Here is a 23744-nt window from a genome sequence, read left to right as displayed (position 1 = left end):
GTTGCTGGTTGCCTGGCAGAAGAGACCAAATCCCACCTGGCTACAGCCTCCCTTCAGTTAGTTGCAGACAGCAGTGAGGTCACTCCTGAGCCTCCTCTTCTCCAGGCTGCACACCCCCAGCTCCCTCAGCCTCTCCTCACAGGGCTGTGCTGCAGGCTCCTCACCAGCTTTGTTGCCCTTCTCTGGATAAAAGAATGTAAGAGTACACAACATACAGATTTCTCACTGCATTCTTCCTTACTCTACTTCTGGAATGAACAATATTTTTAATCTCCAGTCATGTTTGAGTGACTTTCTCAGGAGCAGTGGAAAATAAGGTATTCAGATCATCTGAGACTAGAACCATTGTGGGGTTTTTTCTCTGCAATTTCCCATGTACAATAGATTTATATATACTTTGTAGTATACATTGTTGTAAGTCAGATAATTTCAGAACACACTCAACATACTCTGTGTGCATGAACCATCTGTAATCCACATGCAAAGTCTGAAGTTATTCATCTGCATCTGTGTAACAGCAAAATGCAGAGTTGATCTGCCCATGCATATTAACTTTGAAGCATCCAGAACTACACTGGATTAGCTATGCACACACTGACCATCTGGCCAGTAGACACACAACTGGTTCAGCACTTCCCTGATGGGTGTGATCTATTGCACACCTTGTGTAGCTGTAGATCTACAGAGACTTAGAGAGTAACTCCAGCTGTTAAATAGCCAGAGAATTACTGCATATCTCTAGGATCTTCTTATTTCACCTAGGCAAAACAAAAGGACAAGTTGGCAAATGGATGGAGAGGCAGTGCTTTGTCTAACAGTGATTCCAAACCAGTTGCAGACTAGCCTTTGAAACAGTCAGTTAGATGACACTCTGAAAAAGAGACAGGTTTGAACTAGAAGATTATCTCCTAACCTGGCAAGTATCTGGTTTACTGCTAGCTTTCATTTTCTTCATGCCTTTATAACAAACAGTGACAACACTTTCTGGAGAGTTTGCTCAGGAGCAGAAATGTTGAAATCTGCTGCAAATACCTAAACTTCAACAAGCTGTTTTCTTCAAGCTAATATCTAAAACTGTAACATGCTTTGCTGTTTGATCTTCTGTGAACACACTCATTAATTAAAGCCTAGATTTGCCACAGAATATACTGAATGTTGAGAGGTTGAAGTTCCACTGGACCCTGTTACTAGAAATGTAGGAGTTTCAAAGTAATAGGGCAGTTCCAGCAATGCTTATTGTACCACGGGTCTGGTTCAGCTCTGTACTTGATGTTGGTTTGAGGCTAACAGGAGTATTTTAATGAGTGAAATTAGAGTCTTGGCTGTGAAAAGAAAATAAAGTGATGGCTGTATTACCCATTGGTTCTGCTAGGACATATAGAAAAGAGAACAGAAACAAAGATAAGGCAGTCTCTGCCTGGCTTTGGCCATATCAACTCTTCTGCCTGAACCTGCATATTCCCAACTAATAATTCTGCTTCCAATTCTGGGCCCCTCAATTCAAGAGGGATGTTGAAATGCTGCAACGTGTCCACAGAATGGCAATGAAGCTGGTGAGGAGCCTGGAACACAGCCCTGTGAGGAGAGGCTGGGGGAGCTGGGGGTGTGCAGCCTGGAGAAGAGGAGGCTCAGGGCTGACCTCATTGCTGTCTACAACTACCTGAAGGGAGGCTGTAGCCAGGTGGGGTTGGTCTCTTCTGCCAGGCAACCAGCAACAGAACAAGGGGACACAGTCTCAAGTTGTGCTGGGGGAGGTCTGGACTGGATGTTAGGAGGAAGTTGTTCAAAGAGAGAGAGTGATTGGCATTGGAATGGGCTGCCCAGGGAGGTGGTGGAGTCACAATCCCTGGAGGTGTTGAAGCAAAGCCTGGGTGAGTGACTTAGTGCCATGGTTTAGTTGACTGGCTAGGGCTGGGTGCTAGGTTGGACTGGATGATCTTGGAGGTTTCTTCCAACCTGATTGGTTCTATGATTCTATGATTTCCAAATGCTGAATTCAACCCTTATCTCTAGAAAAAAACCTTTTTCTTGTCTTACCCTCAATCCTTCAGGTGTCAAGATTTTCATCAGTATAACTTATTATTAGCCAACATGATTTTTACTTGATTAGAAGAGCAAGATAATCAACTCAAAAAGCTATAGCTTCTCAGATTTACTGTATAGCACTGTACCATGTGCTATGTGGTTTGTTACTTATTTCTTACATCATCAAGAGTAATCTGTCACCATTCACAGAAAATATAAATCACAGTAAATAGAATCAAATATTAGGAAATCAACAAATGAAAGTGAACTGTTTTCACTATCTGACTTACCTCCCTTTGAATTTCAGGAAGGCACTCTTAAATGTCTGTACAGACTGCTGCTCCTTGTACTTTCCAGCACCATGAAACTGGTTGCTAAGGGAAAACTCAGGCAAGAGAATTCTGCTAGAGCAAGCAGAAATCAGTCTCTGTCCTTCACTCTGCCCTTGCCCTGTGCTTTTGGCATAAACTAATACATCAGTTCTATTAAAAATCAGGCGTGTTACAGTCTTGAAGAAGCATCAGAGTAGTGAACAGTGGCAATGATGTAACATTGGTTACTTCATTTTTGTGAAGAAACTAACTAGTTATTAGCAAGGGTATCAGTGATAAGCCCAGGGAAGGCCCCCAGGCTGAATCAAGGCACAGCTAACAGACCACAGCCACAACAAAACAAAGATGAATCAGTGAATCTCAATGTAGACTCAGAAAGCCCAATTATCTATATTATATTAATTATCTTTTTTTTTTTCCATTGGTAATCTGTTATTTTGTGATTTATCAACTACACATGGTCTCCTCTCCCAGGCAGCCAGCAAGAGAACAAGGGGACACAGTCTCAAATTGTGCCAGGGGAGATCTAGGCTGGATATAAGGAGGAAGTTCTTGCCAGAGAGAGTGATTGGCATTGGAATGGGCTGCCCAGGGAGGTGGTGGAGTCACTGTCCCTGGAGGTGCTGAAGCAAAGCCTGGATGAGGCACTTAATGCCATGTTCTGGTTGACTGGCTAGGGCTGGGTGCTAGGTTGGGCTGAATGTTGTTGGAGGTCTCTTCCAACCTGCTTGATTCTATGATTCTTTTTGAGTTTTCTATTGAACACCTCCAGGGATGGCAACTCCACCTCCCTGGGCAGCCCATTCCAATGCCAATCACTCTCTCTGACAACAACTTCCTCACAACATCCAGCCTAGACCTCCCCTGCCACAACTTGAGACTGTGTCCCCTTGTTCCGTTGCTGGTTGTCTGGGAGAAGAGACCAACCCCTACCTGGCTACAGTCTCCCTTCAGGTAGTTGCAGACAGCAATGAGGTCACCCCTGAGCCTCCTCTTCTCCAGGCTAAACACCCTCAGCCTACTCAGCCTCTCCTCACAGGGCTGCATTCCAGGCCCCTCATCAGCTTCATTGCCCTTCTCTGGACACGTTCCAGTATCTCAACATCCCTCTTGAATTGAGTGGCCCAGAACTGAACACAGGACTCAAGGTGTGGTGTGACCAGTGCTGAGTACACAAGAAGAATAACCTCCCTCATCCTACTGGCCACACTGTTCCTGATCTGGGCCAGGATGCCATTAGCTCTCCTCGCCACCTGGGCACACTGCTGGCTCATGTTCAGCTACTCTTTACCAGTACCCCCCCAGGTCCTTTTTTGTATACATAGCATACAACTCAAGTGAAAGTCTCTACTTTGCAGTTAGATATTGCCAGTGTCTAACCTGGTACACACCAAGGTTACTAGCACAGGAAAGGTGTCACAGAAGAGAAGCGATGAGGGGAGAGAATGAGTACATAGTTTGCCACAGAGCTGAAAACAGGCACAGTTGCTATGCCATTTGTGAGGGATTTTAGTACCCCAATCCAGGCCAAACAACAGCCAGAAAGCAGAACAGACTGAGATAGGAAATATAGCAAACACCTGTGTTCTGTACTGTGATATATAACTGTTGCTTAGCTTATGTCTCAGTGCATGAGTATCTACGTTAAACTCCCTCATTAACTCCAGAGAACTGAGAGCCAGATTTTCTATCAATCAGCAAATCCCATGGGCAACAGACCATCTCTCTTTGCAGTGCTCTGCCATCACTATGCAGGAATGAAATCAAGATTAATGGGACAGAAAGAAAGCCAGTAAGAAAACATGAACTTGGCATCTTAACAGTAAGCTTTCATTTTGGAAGGCAGTCATGGCTTCTGCTCCCTGCCCCTAGACCTATTTTCCTGTTATATCTCATAAATTCTCTTGAAAAGAGTCAGTTCAAAATTGCTGGATGTGTTTTCAGAGCTCAGAAGAAAAAAAAATAGGAATAGCTATGAGGAAAGAGAATTTAGTTCTATTTTTCACTCCAAATCATTTTCTTCAATTCAGGAAAAAACCCACGAGCCTCAGTTTTGAAAACATAACAAAACCAAACCAAATGAGAATTCAGACTTGGCCAAATGAAATAACTAACAAGAAACCTCCCTGTGATCCATCTGTACTAGGACTCAGGGTTGACCTCATTGCTGTCTACAGCTATCTGAAGGGAGGCTGTAGCCAGGTGAGGGTTGGTCTCTTCTGCCAGGCAAGCAACAACAGAACAAGGGGACACAGTCTCAAGTTGTGCCATGGGAGGTCTAGGCTGGATGTTAGGAGGAAGTTGTTGTCAGAGAGAGTGATTGGCATTGGAATGGGCTGCCCAGGGAGGTGGTGGAGTCGCTGTCTCTGGAGGTGTTCAAGCAAAGCCTGGATGAGGCATTTAGTGCCACGGTCTAGTTGATTGGATAGGGCTGTTTTGGACTGGATGATCTTAGAGGTCTCTTCCAACCTGGTTGATTCTATGATACTATGATATATTCTCTGCTTCAGTTAAAGCAGACTTCTGTGTAGCTGCAGCCCTTTTCATAGAACCAGTCAGGGTTGGAAGGGACCACAAGGATCATCTAGTTCAAATCCCCCTGCCATGGGCATGGACACCCTACCCTAGAGCAGGCTGCACACAGCCTCATCCAGCCTGGCCTTAAACACCTCCAGCAATGGGTACTCAACCACCTCCCTGGGCAACCCATTCCAGGCTCTCACCACTCTCATGCTCAACAACTTCCTCCTCATGTCCACTCAGAACTTGCCCATCTCCAGCTTTGCTCCATTCCCCCTAGTCCTGTCACTCCCTGGGAGCCTAAAAAGTCCCTCCCCAGCTTTTTTGTAGGCCCCTTTCAGATCCTGGAAGGCCACAAGAAGGTCACTTCAGGGCCTCCTCTTCTCCAGATTGAACAGCCCGAATTCCCTCTGATACCTAGAGTCTCAGTCCTGTCCTCATCCCTTGATTAGAGTAAATAAGAAAAGCAGATGATAAGTATTAGTTATGTATGTATGCATTGTTGACATTGCTGTTTCCATTGCATTTTAAAATTTAGCTTAATGAATCTCTAAACAAAAACATAGCTACTAGGCCTAGCAGGAGATTAAATAGTTTACTTCTGCTTACTGCTTAGCTGGTTTAATTCCATTAACTACAACCAAGCAAGTTCTATTTTAGAAAGCTGAAAAAAAAAAACAAACCCAAAATTATTTATGCAGTTCCATAGAAAGAAAAAAGTATTTTAATGGGACAAGTCACAGTGCATCTGCATTACTACTCCAGCTGAGCAAATACATTTAAAAGGCTAGAACTACTGGACTGCTACCAAGCTGAATGAATCTAGTGCTTACTGTGCTCCTGCAGTGTCTCTTGTGCAGCAAATGACTGCAGTAGAGAGCAGAAATCTTTCTGCTTCCTTTCATTTGATCAGAGCAGGGACTCACTCTATTGTCAATCTACATTACTAATTCACCATTAATTTCCTTAAACAATGTCTGAAACATCTGCTTCCATTTACCTTAGCAAGCATAATAGCACTTTTCCTCAGCTAGAAAAAAACCCACCATCACCAAAACAATGCAGGCTATGCAGTGTAAATTACATAATGCTACTGATTCATTTTACATTATGATAAAATTGAATTTAAGACAAGATTTAAGTTCTACTTTTGGCATATTACCACACTTGGGAAACAAGAAGTATAAGCTGATGGAAAGCAGATCGCTCCATACCCAGGAATGATGTCAGATTTGCAGAGCAAACAAAGCCAAAGAGCTCTGTGGTAAAGGGTTGGACTTGATGATCTGTGAGGTCTCTTCCAACCCTGATGATACTATGATATGATACTATGATACTATGAAGATTATGACCTTTGTGATTGTCCTGGAAGGCTAACAGGCCTATTAGATGTCCTGGCTTGCAGCACACTTCTGCTGATGGGGAAAACAAGCGTGGGAGGAAAACAAAGGCTTGGACCATTATGTCCCCTCCCGAAGTGATAAACAGGTACCCAGAGGTGTTTAGGTACTTGTTGGTGTCTTGCCCAAATAAAGGTGAGCAAGCCCTGGGGTCACCTCGTATGGTCAGGTTTGCAAATGCCATTTTGATAGGTGAACCTCTGTGGCCAAAGGAGCCTTTGCACTCAGGCAAATAATATCAATTGAGCTAAGTTGCAAGCAGTTGTGCTGCCTCTGCCTTGCTGCTTCTGCCTCACTGCTCTTGGACAACGTGTTCTGCTCTGCATCATGCTTCAGATCAGCTTAGTCCTGATGTTTTGGGTTTGAAATACCTAGAAACTTAAGTGCCTCAAGTTTCCCAGGAGAAGGCATTTAAGTGCCTCACGACGTGGCAAGAAGTGCCATTGACATGATGCTCTCTGCACATCTGCAAGAGATCTGCCTGCACCTCTGCAAGCCTCCATGCCTAGAGGAACTAGGACCAGGTCAGAGATCATCTGCCTCTTTCCCAGCACCCTGGGAAGATCTGGGAGCTTCTCAATGGCTGAGAAGTTCCAGCACTGCCACAAAGGAGCCAGGGACTATCTTGAAATTTCTACTGCACCACAGTGAGTAGCACAGACGTTCCCTAGGGCTCCAGGCTGCCCATTTGTGTCCAGTTCTGGTCCCCTCAATTCATGAGAGATGTTGAGGTGCTGGAACATGTCCAGAGAAGGGCAACAAAGCTGGTGAGGGGCTTGGAGCACAAACAGGAGAGGCTGAGGGAGCTGGGGTTGTGCAGCCTGGAGAAAAGGAGGCTCAGGGCTGACCTCATTGCTGTCTACAACTACCTGAAGGGAGGCTGTAGCCAGGTGGGGTTGGTCTCTTCTCCCAGGCAACCAGCAACAGAACAAGGGGACACAGTCTCAAGTTGTGCCAGGGGAGGTCTAGGCTGGATGTTGTGAGGAACTTGTTGGCAGAGAGAGTGATTGGCATTGGAATGGGCTGCCCAGGGAGGTGGAGTTGCCATGCCTAGAGGTGTTGAAGCAAAGCCTGGGTGAGGGACTTAGTGCCATGGTCTAGTTGACTGGATAGGGCTGTTGCTAGGTTGGCCTGGCTGATCTTGGAGGTCTCTTCCAACCTGGTTGATTCTAAGATTTGTAAGTGAGGCAAAGCCATTTTGTGGCTAAACTTTTCCAATTCTTCTTATTCTCCTAAATGAAGGAATTGCTCATAAACATCCTTGTGAAGATTTTCCTGACTGAATTAGAACCCAAATTTAACTAATTAGTATATAGTTGTGGGCAGGGCTTGCTGGAAATAAAAATTATCTACATATTTTATAACTCCTGCCTCGATAATTGCCCCAACTAAATCAGTGATGTGCTTCACCACATTAACAGCATTCAGGAATGTGGCATCTCAGCCAGAAACATTAAAGATGTGATGACAAAAAGCACTTACACTCTCAAAACTTTCTGGCAGTTTCAGTTATGTGTGATTTTTTTCTGCAAACAGAGAGAATGGCAAGCAGCAATTTCATGCTCAAGGTTCTCTGAGTTGAGAAATCAGATGCGAGGATAATAGGAATATATTGTCCTTATAGGGCATAAATCCTGCTAGATCAGTTCAATCCTCACTCTCCTCCTCCTGTTGTGGGTCCAGGAGTGAGTTAGATGAACAAACAATCCTACCACCACATATATTTAACACCCAAGATAGTGGACACAAGTCACAATGTAATTAGGTCACAATTAGGACATTAGGTCACAATAAAGTCACATTTGACCCAAGTCAAATGTAATTAGGGAAACCATAATGATTGCTGGCGTTGGGACTTCTATGAAGTGATAAACCACTCAAAACTGTAGAAACTTGTAAATACTTTCTTTTTTTTTACTGAATGGGAAGTCAAGACACCATATGAAAGGTAGAAGATGCTCAGAGGGCTGGAGCACCTCTGCTATGAGGACAGGCCATGATATCTGGGACTCCTCAGTCTGGAGAAGAGAAGGATTCAAGCAGACCTTATAGTGGCCTTCCAGTATCTGAAAGGGGCCTACAGAAGGATGGGGAGGGACTATTGACAAGGTCTTGTAATGACAGGATGAGGGGCAATGGGTTTAAACTGGAAAAGAGGGGAGATTTAAACCAGATGTTAAGAAGAAGTTCTTTACAGTGAAGGTGGTGAAACTCTGGAACAGATTGCCCAGGGAGGTTGTGGATACTCCCTCCTTGGAAGTGTTCAACACTAAGTTGGATGAGGCCTTGAGCAACCTGTTCTAGTGGGAGGTGTCCCTGCCTATGTCAGGGGGTTGGAACTGGATGAGCTTTGAGGTCTCTTCCAACCTAAACCATTCTATGATTCTATAAGTTGCATCTCAGCTTTCTCCAATTAAACATTAGACAGAAGTTTTGATACTTTATCCTTGTGCTTCCACTCACTCTGCCCTCCATGCATGTATGGGCACATGCTTGTGCAGAGAGCAGGCAGCAACAGCCCCACTGCTCTGATTTAAAGGGGGGTATCATAAGCTAAGTCAACAACCTATTCCCTTGCTAGTTTTGAACTGAATTTCAACGCAATTTGGATTAACAGTGTTAGTTAATACAGTTCTGGCAAGTTCTCATGAAGTGAACATGCATGAGGCCACCGTACCTCAGTCTTGTGTTGAGACATGCACACACATAACAGCAGTCTTGAGATCTGGCAGTGCCTTAAAGGCAGCATAGTTAATATGTTCCTTTGGATGTCAGATAAAGTCCTTGTGACTAAAATCTCTGAAGTATTTCTGCTAGTACTCTAACAAGCAAGCATGTTGAACTAGTGTCACAGAGTCACAGATTGCACAGGGTTGAAAGGGACTCTCATCTTGTCCAACTCCCCTGCAGTGAGCAGGGACACCTCAAACTAGATCAGGTTGCCCAGGGCCACATGAATTCTGATCTTGAATGTCTCCAGGGATGAGGCTTCAATCACATCCCTGGGTGACCTGTTCCAGTATTTTAACACTCTTACTGTAAAGAACCTCCTCTTTATGTCCAACCTAAATCCACTATGCTCCGGTTTGAAACCACTGCCCCTTGTCCTGTTGCTACAAGCCCTTCTAAACAGTCCTTCCCCAGCCTTCCTCCAGGTTCTCTTCAGATACTGAAATACAGCTGTAAGGTGTCCCTGGAGCCTTCTCTGCAGGCTGAACAGCCCCAATTCTATAATTCTTCTCAGGAGAGGTGCTCCAGCCCTCTAATAATTTTTTTGTCTTCCTCTGGACCTGCTCCAGAAGGTCCACATCTCTTTTGTGCTGAAGGCCCCAGAGCTGGACACAGTACTCCAGGTGAGGTTTCACCACAGCACAATGACAGAATAACATCTCCCCACCTGCTGGCCATGCTTCTTCTGATGCAGCACAGGATGCAATTTGCCTTTGGGTCTGCAAGTGCACATTGTTGGCTCATGTCCAGCTTCTTGTCCACCAGTCCCCCCAAATCTTTTTCTTTGGGGCTGCTCCCAGTTTCATCATAACCCAGCCTGTAGTGTTATGAAGGATTGGCCTGACCTAGGTGCAAGACCTTGCACTTTGCCTTATTGAATCTCATGAAATTCTCTCAGCTGACCTCTGAGCAGCCCTGAGGAGAGGGACTTTGGGGTGCTGGTGGATGAGAAGTTCAACACGAGCCAGCAGTATGCACCTGCAGCCCAGAAAGCCAACCAGATCCTGGGCTGCATCAGGAGAAGTGTGGCCAGCAGGTGGAGGGAGGAGATTCTCCCCCTCTCCTGGGGGAAGACCCCACCTGGAGTACTGCATCCAGTTCTGGAGCCTTCATCACAAGGATGTGGAGATGCTGAAGCGTGTCCAGAGAAGGGCCACGGAGATGACTAGAGGGCTGCAGCAGCTCTGCTATGAGGACAGACTGAAAGAGTTGGGGCTGTACAGGCTGGACAAGAGAAGGCTCTCAGGTGACCTTCTTGTGGCCTTCCAGAATCTGAAGGGGGCCTACAAAAAAGCTGGGGAGGGACTTTTTAGGCTCTCAGGGAGTGACAGGACAAGGGGGAATGGAGCAAAGCTGGAGATGAGGAGACTCAGACTGGTCATGAGGAGGAAGTTGTTGAGCATGAGAGTAGTGAGAGGCTGAAATGGGTTGCCCAGGGAGGTGGTTGAGGCCCCATGGCTGGATGAGGCTGTGTGTGGGCAGCCTGCTCTCGAGTAGGGTGTCCCTGCCTATGGCAGGAGGACTTGGAACTGGCTGATCCTTGTGGTCCCTTCCAGCCCTGACTGATTCTATGATTCTAACTTGTCCATATCCCTCTTCTTTTGGAGCTGTGATGTGTGCTCCCTGTAAGTTACATGTTGCCTTAATAAGCTCTTCTGGCACAATTCCTAGGCAAGAGTACCTGAACCACAGGTGGCACCTGTGGTTCAGAAGCCTTCCTAAAATCCCAGCACCACTGCACATTCCCACACTTGTCACAGATTTATCCCAAAGCTTTATACTTCTGACACTAGTGCACAATTCATCATTAAGTAAAAACAGCAGCTGAAGCAAGTCAGTCAGGGAAGCAATATTTGATGCAAGTGACACAGAGACTTTGCAGAAGTCCTTGATAGAGTTATGCTTTACTTTAACAAGCTAAAAGAGATGAAACCAAAAGCAGGAATAGTAAAACACCCTTTCATTACTACCACTCTGAATTTCCTATTAACTTCTAGCTTAATCTTTGGCCTTGGTCCGAGTCATTTAAGCTGTCTCTCACACAGGGCTTTTATCAAAATGGTCAAAGAGAACTGCTTCCTTTTATTGCTCCCATCTACTCCAGGAGATCACCTGGTTATTTCCAACAGTTCATCAAAATCCATCCACTAATTTGGTGTTTAGTTACCACCTTACCAGAATTAGTCTTCTTGTCCAGTTCTCATTTACAGACATGTCAATTGTAATCCTGTGATTACATCTCAATTCACAGAATCACAGAATTGACCAGATGGGAAGAGACCTCCAAGATCATCCAGTCTAACCTAGCACCCAGCCCTAGCCAGTCAACTAGACCATGGCACTAAGTGCCTCATCCAGGCTTTGCAGGAACACATCCAGGGACAGTGACTTCACCACCTCCTTGGGCAATCCATTCCAATGCCAATCACTCTCTCTGTCAACAACTTCCTCCTGACATCCAGCCTAGACCTCTCCCAGCACAACCTGAGACTGTATCCTTGTTCTGTTGCTGATTGCCTGGCAGAAGAGACCAACCCCACCTGGCTACAGCCTCCCTTCAGGTAGTTGTAGACAGTAATGAGGTCACCCCTGAGGCTGCTCTTCTCCCGACCCCAGCTCCCTCAGCCTCTCCTCACAGGGCTGTGTTCCAGGCCTTTCAACAGCTTTATCTCCTTTATTTGGACACATTCCAGTATCTCAACATCTCTCTTGAATTGAGGGGTCCAGAACTGGACACAGCACTCAAGATGTGGTCTGGCCAATACTGAGTACAGTGGCAGAATAACCTCCCTTGTCCTACTGGCCACACTGTTCCAGGACGCCATTGTCTCTCCTGGCCACCTGGGCACACTGCTGGCTCATGCATATATCAATATTTTTGTCATCACCTCAACTTACTTTCATTTTACACACACACTGGCAGAGATAGACCATAAAGGACAACCCGTAACTATGTTGTTGGGAGTTCATATTGTCTCATATTAAAATGAATCATAAATCTACTCCTCTGAATTAATAAAATCTATGTCTGAAACAAAAATCTGTGCTCTAAGGAAAATGAGCCAGGTATTACAAAGAATTTTGCTTAGTCATTTTGGCTCTATGCCTAGACTAACTGGCATTGAGATACCCTCTGTCTGCAAACAGTCTTGTCCTTATAAACTTGGTGGATGTATTCATCCTGTTGAAAGGAAATGCATTCTCAGTTGACCTAACTCTAGATTCATGCCCCAAACTCTCTGGGATACTGCTAAATAAGCTAAGTGAGAATTGGACTAGAGTCAGCTCTTTTTAACAAGTGAGGTGATTGTGTCCCCAGATCCAGGAGCATATCTTACTGTTGATTAATGCATTGGCTTCAATGGGCAGACTGTTCAGTGGATAAGGAATACTATGCTCTGGATGTGAGCTGGGGGTGTTTAGCCTGGAGAACAGGAGGCTCAGGGGTGACCTCATTGCTTCCAACAGCTACCTGAAGGGAGGCTGTAGCCAGGTGGGGGTTGGTCTCTTCTGCCAGGCAATCAGCAGCAGAACAAGGGGACACAGTCTGAAGTTGTGGCAGGGGAGGTCTAGGCTGGATGTTAGAAGGAAGTTCTTGCCAGAGAGAGTGAAATGATTCAATGCTGAACAGAGGTCTACTACAGCTGCATTATTATAGCCACGGTAAAATGAGAGGTAGCAGCATTTGCTTCTGCTGATTTGCACTCAGAATAATCCACATAGGAGTTATATGGTTGATATTAGGACAAAGTTCTTCACAGAGAGAGTGATTGGCATTGGAATGGGCTGCCCAGGGAGGTGGTGGAGTCGCCATCCCTGGAGGTGTTTAAGCAAAGCCTGGATGAGGCACTTAGTGCCATGGTCTAGTTGATTGGAAAGGTTAAGTGACAGGTTGGCCTGGATGATCTTGGAGGTCTCTTCCAACCTGGTGGACTCTATGATTCTAAGGTTTCTGGATAAACATTAGCTATGCAATCCAAATGTTAAGAAAAAGTAAGAGAAAAAATGTTTGGAAGACCTCTTTTTCAATCAAGCAGCCAGTATGGAGCTGTGGAAAGTTCTCTTTCCACCACTGCACATTTCAAGTGACACACATATGACATTATTTAAGCTTCCATTTGAGAAAATAAATTTATCAGGCTGGGTTTCTCAGCTGTGAAAAATACTGATCATTAACATAAAACATGGTGCACTCACTTCAGTTAATCAGTGTCCTACTTCACTCTACTAAACTATCAACTTAAAAATCTTTTTAATTATATGTATGATATTCTCCTGACAATAATCAAAGGTCGATCAGACTTGCCACATTTCCTTTTTCTACCCCTTTTTTATTCATATACTGGCTACAATTCCCCAGCAAAGCCTACTTAATCTAAAAGAGACACTAAGAATCTCAATAACTTTTAAGGAAACATTTCCTCTTCTTTCTAGATATCTTTGATGTGTTGCAGAGGACAAATGTTGTGAAGGGATGCTTGTATACTTCAAGATGATCCTAATGAGGATAGCTTCTAGGAGATCTGTTTTGAAACCCGTATCACTTGTACATATACTTTGCTTGAAGTCTGTTGTGCTTCAGCTATCTACTTAGTTCTACAGACTCATAGAGAGATTGGGTTGGAAAGAGTGCTCGGAGGCCATCTAGTTCATCTTGCTGCCAAAGCAAAGTTATACCTATTTATACCTATACACCACCAACTTATACCTATACACCACGTCCTCAGACGAGATGTGAGGAGAAAGTTCCTCCCCATGAGAGTGGTGAGAGCCTGGAAGGGGTGCCCAAGGAGGTAGTTGACACCCCATCCCTAGAGGTGTTTAAGGCCAGGCTGCATGAGACTGTGGCCAGCCTGCTCTAGTGTAGGGTGTCCCTGGCCATGGCAGGGGGGGTGGAACTGGATGATCCTTGTGGTCCCTTCCAACCCTGACTGATTCTCTCATTCTATGATTCTATTTCCCAGCAGGTGTTTTATCTAACCTCTTCTACAGACCTTCATGACAAATTTCACAGAACCCTTTGACACTCAACTGCAGCTCTTCACTATCCACTCCATTAAAAAGTTTATCCCTGTATCCCATTTGGATGAGTTTGTTTCTTCCATTTTCACTTCCTGTCCTATCCATGGATGTAAATAACTGAATTAATCTCCAGTATTCATCTTTTAGTGATCATAGATTCATGGAATCAGTCAGGGTTGGAAAGGACCACAAGGATCATCTGGTTCCAACCCCCCGGCCATGGCCAAGGACACCCTACCCTAGAGCAGGCTGCACACAGCCTCATCCAGCCTGGCCTTAAACACCTCCAGCGATGGGGCCTCAACCACCTCCCTGGACAACCCATTCCAGCCTCTCACCACTCTCATGCTCAACAGCTTCCTCCTCATGTCCACTCAGAACTTGCCCATCTCCAGCTTTGCTCCATTCCCCCTTGTCCTGTCACTCCCTGAGAGCCTAAAAAGTCCCTCCCCATCTTTTTTGTAGGTCCCCTTCAGATCCTGGAAGGCCACAATAAGGTCACTTCAGAGCCTCCTCTTTTGCAGACTGAACAGCCCCAACTCTTTCAGTCTGTCCTCATAGCAGAGCTGCTGCAGCCCTCTGGTCATCTCCGTGGCCCTTCTCTGGACACACTCCAGCACATCCACATCCCTTTTGTAATGGAGACTCCAGAACTAGATGCAGATCCACAAGCCTCTTTCCCTTCTATTTCTCCTGTAGACCTACTCCCAGATTCCTGAAAAGCTGCTGAAAGAGCCCTGCTGAGAAATTCCTAGCAGCACCTGTAGTCTGCCTCAGAAATAATTTCCTCTTGGCACCTAAGTTCAACAATAATTTGAAACAAAATGGTTAGATACTTTAAATCATTGAAGAAAATGAAAGAACTCACTCTGAAGGAAATACCATTAAAGAGTAAGTAGCAAATGGAGTCCAGGGAGGGATGAGAGGATGAAAGTGTTGCAGGCTTCCATCTGGAATGCAGTCAAGGTATTGACTTAAAATGCACTTAAATAAGCATTTGAAAGCTTCCTTCAGATGCATTACCTCAATTTAAAAGAATCCTGTAGCTGCTGCTTAGTTTAGTCATCTTTGACCAATGCCACTCTTAAATAAAGCCTGACTAACACAAGCCTCTACCTTTATTCCTAAATCTTCCTTTCTGACCTTGACAGTGTTTGGAGGTTTGTTTATTGTTGTGTTGTATTGCGCTGGAGAGGGCCCAGCAGAGGGCTAGGAGGATGATTAGGGGACTGGAGGGCATGGCTTATGAGAGGCTGAGGGACCTGGGGCTTTTTAGACTGAAAAAGAGAAGACTTAAAGGGGATTTGAGAAATGTTTATAAGTATCTGAAGGCTGGCCAAGAGGGAGGGGACAGGCTCTGCTCACTTGGTTCCTGGGATAGGACAAGGAGCAATGGGTGTAAGTTGCAGCATAAGAGGTTTCACCTCAACACAAGGGGGAACTTCTTTACTGTAAGGGTCACAGAGCACTGGAACAGGCTCCCCAGAGAGGTTGTGGAGTCTCATTCTCTGGATATTTTCAAGGCCTGTTGGGCTGTGTTCCTCTGTGATCTGTGTTAGATAGTATTGTCCTGCTCTGGCAGGGGGGATTGGACTTGAGGATCAACTTGGATCACTTCCAACCCCTAACATCTTATGATCCTGATCCTGTATTAACAAAAGCGTGCCCTTTGGTGTTTTGAACAGTGTCATGAAGTCATTTAGAAGAATCAATGTTGGAAGCAAATTAGAGAATCTGGTTAAGGAGTAGGAAGAAAAAGATTGATTTGCATGTTTACAAGGTACTGAAATACATTACCAAGTGTGCCAGTTTGAAGCTAGCTACAATGTTTTGGTGAGAAGAATTAGATGATAGGCTGTGAAAACGAAACAGTGGGGATGTCGACTGCACTCTTAGGCTTGCTGAGATGGATAAGAACAAGAACATAAATACAGATAATACAGAGTCTCTCTCTGGCTCTTGGAGCTGCATGAACCTCTCCCTAACTTGCTGTCTGGCTAATCCTTCTACTTCCTAACTCCCCTGGCCAACCCTCCAAGCTCACTTTGAACATAAAGCAAAGTCTGGGATAAGGTAGAGGGGTGGGGAGAAGGTAGAATGGTGGTTGGGAGCCCCTCCTGGGGACTTGGGTTTTTGGGAGGGCTGTTGTGTTTCTGTATTACTATTTAACTTGTATATTTCTGTATATATTGGAAATATCTCCTTATATATTGTGCTAAACTATAAATACAGCTTCATTCTTCAATTTCCAGCTTGGCTAAGTCTAGTCTGGGTGATTTTCTTAAGTGTGGGGGAACAGGTAACACCCAAACCACCACACCAAGATAGAGGACGTGAGAATTAGCAAGAGAGATAGGAGAAAGGAGAAAAAGTTAAATTTGCATGTTTGCAAGGTACTAAAATCCATGACCAAGATAGAGGACATGAGATGGGAGAAAGCTTGAAAGCACAATGTGAGCTGGATGTTTCTGAGACCAGAAATAGAAGGGTTATGTCCTTTTCTATTTCTCAGAGACTTGTGGAAAAAAAGAAGGAAATGAATAAAAGGAAGGATGGCAACACTTTAAAATAGAGCACTGGCAAGATGGTTAGATATGCACTGAATACCACTGAGACTGAAAGCAATGGGAGCTTGCATTCAGAAAAAGCAACGTAATGAGAATTTCCTGGCACAAAAAGGAAGGAGGGAGAGAGAGAGAGTTTCCGGGACTGATAAATGCAAACAATAAATGCTGTGGTGGCAGAATCAGAAATGGAGGTTTTGCAAGACAGTTAGTACTGCAGAGAAGTTGTGCTACCCAGAATTTTCCTAACAAGTGAAAAACGATCACAGAATCAAGCAGGTTGGAAGAGACCTTCAAGATCAGCCAGTCCAACCTAACACCCAGCCCTAGCCAGTCAACTAGACCATGGCAGTAAGTGCCTCATCCAGGCTTTGCTTGAACACCTCCAGGGATGGTGACTCCACCACCTCCCTGGGCAGCTCATTCCAATGGCAGAAAATCAATTTTTGTCAGAGCACATTATAAGATCCTGAAAAGGGGCTTGGAACAAAACACACTGGTGGAAATGGAAGAGACAGAAATGCTGACACACTAATCAATGAATGCAGGAAGCCTGAAGACACCCAAAACACACATGTTCAGTAAGACATCAGAGTGCTTTGTTATTTCAATATTTAAAATAAATGGTACTAATATTGATTAAAAACTCCACCATGGCAAGGGTAACAATTTCTGAGCCTGCATTTGTCATTTAACTAATAACTTCACTCAAACCAAACTTTCAGTTGTTTCGATCCAACTTTTATATTGTTGCCCTGCATAGAAACTCTACAAAGAATACATCTACAACTAGAGAAATGGAGGTAACATCTGCTAGAAACACTCAATGTTAGGAGCAATATCCTGAACCACTTGCTTGATGTTCCCCATCTCCCTGCAATGCTAGGATTGGTCAGGAAGATCAGTTGTAGCTTGTAATGGATAACATTTACCCAAAGGTGGTTTTATTTTTCCATTTTAGAATACTTCAAGTTTATGATTTTTTTTTTCTCTTTGAGCAATTTGGTCTCCTAAGTGCTCTAAAACATCATCCTAAAAATAGCCTAATGGTATTCTTCACCTACTGTGTCTTTGTGATGGCACAGAATAGAATCATAGAATCAAGCAGGTTGGAAGAGACCTCCAAGATCAGCCAGGCCAACCTAGCACCCAGCCCTATCCAGTCAACCAGACCATGGCACTGAGTGCCCCATCCAGGCTTTGCTTCAACACCTCCAGGGACAGCAACTCCACTATCTCCCTGGGCAGCCCATTCCAATGGCAAATCACTCTCTCTGTCAACAACTTCCTCTTAACATCCAGCCTAGACCTCCTCTGCCACAAATTGAGACTGTGTCCCCTTGTTCTGTTGCTGGTTGCCTGGCAGAAGAGACCAAGCCCCACCCGGCTACAACCTCCCTTCAGGTAGCTGTAGACAGCAATGAGATCACCCCTGAGCCCCCTCTTCTCCACCCCAGCTCCCTCAGCCTCTCCTCACAGGGCTTATCATTTCACATTAGATTCCCAGAGTAATTTTTAGCACAGATATGTTGGGTTTTGGTTTTTTGTTGTTTTCTTCTATACGTTATATTAATACATTGGTTAAGCCTGAAAAAAAAATACAACAGAAAAGAAGGTGCTCTTCAAGTGTCCAACACTAACATCAGCCAGTATAGTTTGCCATCATAGCCACCAAACAAGCATTTCTGGAATAAATCGAACTGAACAGACTTTCAATAGCCATAGAAAACAATCCATTATTAACTACTGCAGAACAACTAATAGCAACTTCATTAAAGCAGGGATGTAGGGGGGTTGCGTGTGTGGGGTGGAACAGGCAGCCCAATCCCAGGTGAATTAGTTTAACTGGGAGTCTTTTCAGCACCTACCTCAGACAAGAAGCAGAGCAGAAATCCATTTTAGAAAGGACGTGGCAAGAGCTCGGTGTCGACCTGGAAAATGTCTCGTGCTGTTCGAAAAAGCAAGACGGTTCAGATTATGAACCGAGTTACAGCTACTGCATTACAACCAGCCCCCAGCAGCACCAAAGTCAGAGCTCCTAGCAGTGTACCTCATCAGAAAAAAAAGAAAATAAACCAAAAAAAAAAAAAAAAGAAAAAAAAAAAAAAAAGGAAGGAAAGAGAAAAATATATGAGAGGGCTCTTGCTGCCCTTGGTAATTCTAAAACAGTGGTTTGAATTGTTTAGTCTTAAAGCAGGCCTTCTCCATGGGAAAGAAAAATGTACACTCCTGCAGTGCTAGGGTTTTAACTACAGCATTACTTCCTTTAGCCCTTAATGGATATGTTTTCATATGATGCATGATATGACCTCTGTTAACTCCTTGATAATTCATAGGCAAAACCTTGAAGGTAATTTAACACCTTCCCCCTGTACACAACAAACTGGCAACACACCCCAGAAATATAGGACCAGTGAAATCCATCCTGGTACAGAATGCTGAGCTGCCAAAAAAAGACCTCACTGCAGATATTTAAACCTCTTTTCAAACCACCAGAACTAAATTGTCTTTCTTATTTATATGCTTAACAACAGCTACCAAGCAAGCATCCAGAAACCATGATATAAGGGAAAAAAAAGAAAGGGGGAGGGGGGAGACACCCCCATGCAGACAGATAAACAAAGTAAGGTCTAGGATTTAACATCCTGCTGGCTTACCTGATAAAAGATGAATTTCAAATGCATAATGAGGAAAAGAAAAATAACCCCCCACACACACACCCCCAAGACATAGCAATGATGAAGTGCTTGAAATGCTCTCTAATAAACTCGTTCAGATTCCCGGTTCCAAAAGACTGCCAAGTATTTAGAAATTGCTGCATTCTTATTGGGAAGCGAAGAAAAAGGTGGGGGGAAAAAAGCGCCCTCTGCAGTATTCAGCATCCTCTCTGCTTCTTCCTCGCCTTCCTGTTCCGAGCCTCACTCTATGAGACCGAATATAAACCAGCAAATAGCCGGCGGGGGAGGAGGGGGAAATAAAGGAGAAAAGAGGGGGAGGAAAAAAGAAGAAGAAGAAATAAGAGGGATGGGAGAAAGAGGAAGGGAGACAGATAAAGGGTGACAAAAGAATGAGAGGGTGGGGGGAAAAAGAAGCCAAGAAGCCTTGAGAGACATCCCCATCTACTGGCCAAAGAAACGAACCGGCTGTGAAAGGTTTTCTGACTTAAAATCTACGTCCCCGTTTTCCTTCAGCAAGGAACAAAAGGTAAGGGCTGCGCCGAGATGTAGATTTTCTAATCTAGTGTTAAAGGACTACGTTTTCATTGAATTCCATTCAATTTCTTTGTATGGTCACTGAAAAGTGAGAAGGAAATCATTTGGATCAGGGCTGTCCATTGTGAAAGCACCAGAAACGTTTCCAGGTCAGCCTCTGATATGCCACGACTGAAATTGCTACCTGTCCTCTGTTTCATTTTACACCTCCCCACTGAGTAGTGGTGGTGGCGGTGAATAAAACATCTTTAGTCATGGGCTCAATCACAAAAAGGAGAAAGGTGTCAGTGCCAGAGTCATATGACGTTGGCATTGCCAATCACACAGCCTGGTACGTGGCTGCCACGTCAGATCTATACGTTCCCGTGCATTCAGATGACAGCTGCTCAGCCAAATCTGAGACCTAGGTGAAAAAGCTCTCCTTTTAAACATTCAGACTGCTAAGGAACAGTAACTGCTAATACAACAAAGTGCAGCTGCATTGGATCAACCTCCATCTGCACTAAAGCAGGCAGCATCATAGATTGCTAATTTTGCTCTCTTGACAAGTAAAAAACAAACAAACAGAAAGTGGAGCTGGGATAGTCCTCACAAAGGCTTCTAATTATGGCCATGTGGGAAAGGGGATGGTAGGAAAGGAAGGGGCAGTGACTAGGAAGGGGAAAGGTGGACAAAAGAAGGGCCAAAATAACACCGTATTACTTTTATTGTATTTCCAAATTTTGGCAGGTAAAGACAGAATGAAATAAGCCTGATGAATACCTTCCACAATAATGCTGTCACCTATGGAATTACAGGCACTTGACACATGAATCTGTGACTCAGTGACTCCAGGCAGCTGTAATGAATATGATCCCCTGAAGTCAATTCCAGTATTATTCTGACATGTTCTTTTAAACTATTTTGCATAGTGAGTTTTTGGTTGCTTAAATCTTGCTTGGATCCAAGCAATGAGAAGCTGAATTTCTCCACTGCCTGTTGGTGGCCTGACATCCTTGGCCCTTTACAACAAGCACTTCAAATCTCTTAGTGTAACACCTAATTTTTAAGCACTAGTCAATACAGAATGTTATGAGCAATTGTTCAAAGGGTAAAATCTAATCTCATGTATTTAAAACTATTTTACCTTCAAATGTTAGTGATGAAAAGCTATTTTACCTTCAAATAATAGTGACTAAAAGCAATGTGCAACTTTATGACATCAAACATTTAGTTAAAGCACACCATAAGGTATCTGAATACCAACATACAAATGCTGACATACAAGGGTAAGACAGAGCTAGATGCAACCACACAGCCTGTGTCCTTTGAATGTACCTGAGCAGTGATTTGGAAAGCCTTAACATGACTTTATATTTCACTGCTGCTATGATCATAGTTTTAAAATCAACTTTCCTGCTGGCACTACTGGTAGCATGCTGAATAGGGTAGGCAGGTACATCCTACCCAAACAACATTTAATCCTGTGACCTTGAGGTATATAAACCATTTGTTATTAACATGCTCTTAGAATCACAGAACCATCCAGGTTGGAAAAGATTTCAAAGATCAGCCACTCCAATCTAGCACCCAGCCCGAGCCAATCAACTAGACCATGGCACTAAGTGCCTCATCCAGGCTTTTCTTCGACACCTCCAGGGACAGCAACTCCACCACCTCCCTGGGCAGCCCATTCCAATTCCAATCACTCTCTCTGACAAAAACTTCCTCACAACATCCAGCCTAGACCTCCCCTGCCACAACTTGAGACTGTCTCCCCTTGTTCTGTTGCTGGTTGCCTGACAGAAGAGACCAACTCCCACCTGGCTACAGCCTCCCTTCAGGTAGTTGTAGACAGCAATGAGGTTACCCCTGAGCCTCCTCTTCTCTAGGCTAAACAACCTCAGCTCCCTCAGCCTCTTCTCATAGGGCTGTGATCCAGGCCTCTCACATCTTAGAGTGTGTTCTCTTTGTCTATTTGATTCCTGTTTGGTATATAAACCATTTATTAGTGACATGTTCTTCATCTATTTGATTCTTGTTTAGGGATAATTGTAAAATCTGAGTTGTATTTTTTCAGAGGTTCTGCCTCAACACAAGGGGGAACTTCTTTACTGTAAGGGTCACAGAGCACTGGAACAGACTCCCCAGAGAGGTTGTGGAGTCTCTTTCTCTGGAGATTTTCAAGGCTTGCCTGGATGTGCTCCTTTGTGATCTGTGTTAGATAGTATAGTCCTGCTCTGGCAGGAGGGTTGGACTCAATGATCTCCTTGGGTCCCTTCCAACCCTAATATCCTGTTATTTGCTTGCAAAGTTCTTTGGGGTCATGAAGAGGATATGTAGGTGACAAAATACTTTGTAGTGCTAGTAACATCCTTGATCCTCCTTAAATGTGTTCAGATACTATTGCTGATGGCAGTTTATCATTCTCAGAAATCTTTCTGTTCACGGAGGATGTTTCTGGAAATGATTAATTTCCTGGTGTTTATAAATATGCATTTATCACCAGATTAAAAGGCAGGTTATTTATTCCTCTGCTTGAGGTTTTAACAGGAGCTCCTCCAGCCTTCACTGGAGTGGACATATTTGCTATGCTATAGGCATAACTCCTTTAAATGCTGCATTTCATAGAATCAGAGAATCAACCAGGATGGAAAAGACCTCCAAGATCATCCAGTCCAACCTATCTCCCAGCTCCATTCAGTCAACTAGACCATGGCACTAAGTGCCTCATCGAGTTTCAAAATCAAATAACCACTACAAAAAAGAGAAAACAGTAAACTAGAAATCTGATTATCTTAAACAAGAAACAGTGGTAAAAATCTTCTAAATACCTCAGGTTCCTACAATTTTTGTCCACTTAGGACACAAAGTTTCCTCCCAGATTGAACTTAATGTATTATGAAAGCACAGAGGTTTTAAATTCTGTGTTTTTTTGGGGGACAGAACAGTTCAAGAGCAGTCAGGCAGAGAGGGACCTGGGGGTACTGGTAGATAGTAGCTGAACATGAGCCAGCAGTGTGGCCAGGAGAGCCAATAGCATCCTGGCCTGGATCAGGAAGAGTGTGGCCAGTAGGACAAGGGAGGTTATTCTTCCCCTGTACTCAGCACTGGTCAGGCCACACCTTGAGTACTGTGTCCAGTTCTGGGCTCCTCAATTCAAGAGAGATATTGAGATACTTGAGCATGTCCAGAGAAGGGCAACAAAGCTGGTGAGGGGCCTGGAACACAAACCCTATGAGGAGAGGCTGAGGGAGCTGGGGTTTTTTATCCTGGAGAAGGCTCAGGGGTGACCTCATTGCAGTCCACAGCTACCTGAAGGGAGGTTGTAGCCAGGTGGGGCTTGGTCTCTTCTGCCAGGGAACCAGCAACAGAAACAAGGGGCCACAGTCTCAAGTTGTGGCGCGGGAGGTCTAGGCTGGATGTTAGGAGGAGGTTGTTGCCAGAGAGAGTGATTGGCATTGGAAGTGGCTGCCCAGGGAGGTGGTGGAGTCACTGTCCCTGGAGATGTTGAAGCAAAGACTGGGTGAGGCACTTAGTGCCATGGTCTAGTTGATTGGCTAGGGCTGGACGATAGGTTGGACTGGCTGATCTTGGAGGTCTCTTCCAACCTGCTTGATTCTATGATTCTAAAAGTCCCACAAGGTCCTCACTAGAAGTTCAGCATAGGATACTTAATGATATTCAAAGATTTCTTTAAATCATATTAACAAAATAGTGAATGGTTTTTTTTAAACAGCACTTCTCCTGGCTCAGACTTCCCTGGTAACACTCCCATAACCAGGCAAGCAAGTTCAGCTCCAGCAGCTTACAGTGGCAGGAAGATTGGTAGGGTTTGCAGTTATCTTAACAAGCTCTTTCAGCGATTCCTTGAACCAGACTGTCACCTCATACACTGTTTGCAAGAGAAGACTTTATCAACAGAATAGCATTTTCTTTCCAATTAATGGAGAGCTAAAT

At 44.4% G+C, this 23744-nt stretch overlaps 1 protein-coding gene across 8 annotated transcripts in view; it reads right to left on the bottom strand.

The window, feature by feature from the left end:
* LOC135186184 (sodium channel protein type 1 subunit alpha) overlaps nucleotides 1-23744 on the bottom strand; it is a 106767-nt gene that overhangs the window by 76873 nt on the left and 6150 nt on the right. For 6 of the 8 annotated variants that reach the window (XM_064163726.1, XM_064163742.1, XM_064163701.1 and 3 more), the window contains exon 2: nucleotides 18462-18541. The exons of 1 other annotated variant lie outside the window; for it this stretch is intronic. The gene's annotated coding sequence lies outside the window, so the exon portion shown is untranslated. Of the gene's footprint in view, nucleotides 1-18461; nucleotides 18542-19250; nucleotides 19268-23744 lie in introns of those variants that run through there. One more of the 8 variants, XM_064163709.1, reaches the window with a different exon arrangement.

This window comes from Pogoniulus pusillus, chromosome 2 (assembly GCF_015220805.1).
Source record: "Pogoniulus pusillus isolate bPogPus1 chromosome 2, bPogPus1.pri, whole genome shotgun sequence".
Lineage (NCBI taxonomy): Eukaryota > Metazoa > Chordata > Aves > Piciformes > Lybiidae > Pogoniulus > Pogoniulus pusillus.
This window is presented reverse-complemented; position numbering and strand designations above follow the sequence as displayed.